A 1,078-nucleotide genomic window follows, 5' to 3' on the forward strand; every position below is an offset into this window, starting at 1 on the left:
CAAGATGACAAGAGTAAGGGCAAGGCGGTTGTGCAACCTTATACATCCGGTATCCCGATGTGCTCACAATGTGGGAGACGTCACTTTGGCGAGTGTAGATTGCTCCAGATTACTTGTTTCCACTGTGGAAGGGCGGGACATTATAAGAGCGATTGTCCCGAGTTAAAAAGAGAAGCACCTAAGAGGATTGAACAAAGACCAGTTCATCAACAACCAGCTGCTAAGAGACCAGCGGTGAAGCCTAGGGTCTATGCTCTAGGAACTGAAGAGCAAGAGGAAGAAGAAACGACAGCAATCAAGGAACTGAAGAGCAAGAGGAAGAAGAAACGGCAGCAATCATAGGTATGCCGATATTTCATTTAAATATGATAGGGAATCGTAACAAACATGGCTAGTTAAGACTAATTTTAAATGTAGGTGTTGTTAATTAGTTATGGGTGTAATTCATTGGACATATCATTTCTTCTCTTAGGTATGTTGAGTATTGGAGGTGAACAAGCTCATACCCTTTTTGATACAGGGGCGACACATAGTTTTGTTTCGCCCACACACGTAAATCGCATGAAGATTGCACCTGATATTAATAGTGGTAGAGTATTGGTCCATACACCTGGTGGAGAGGAAATGGAATCGAAAGGAATGATTCGTGATGTATCGGTTCTGATTGGTATACATGACTTACCTGTTCATCTAATAGTGGTACCAATCCAGGGATATGATGTGATATTGGGTATGGATTGGTTATCAAGTCATCGAGCTCATCTGGATTGTAAGAGAGGTAGAGTTCGTTTTGAACAAGAGGGATCTTTGGTACTAGAGTTTGAGGGTGTAAGAAAGACTTCAAGTTTGCCTTTCATTTCAGCAGTGCGGGTAAACCGGCTAATTCAACAAGGGAGTGAGGCGTATTTAGCGGTAATAGAATTAAACGAACCGAAAATATCAAATAGACTAGAGGATATACCGGTTGTTAATGATTTTCCTGATGTTTTCCCGGAAGATCTACATGGGATACCTCCTCTAAGAGAAATATCTTTTCCTATTGAGTTGAAACAGGGAGTTGAACCTATCTCTAGAGCCC

Source organism: Tarenaya hassleriana, unplaced genomic scaffold (assembly GCF_000463585.1).
Source record: "Tarenaya hassleriana unplaced genomic scaffold, ASM46358v1 Cleome31, whole genome shotgun sequence".
In the NCBI taxonomy this organism is placed as follows: Eukaryota; Viridiplantae; Streptophyta; class Magnoliopsida; order Brassicales; family Cleomaceae; genus Tarenaya; species Tarenaya hassleriana.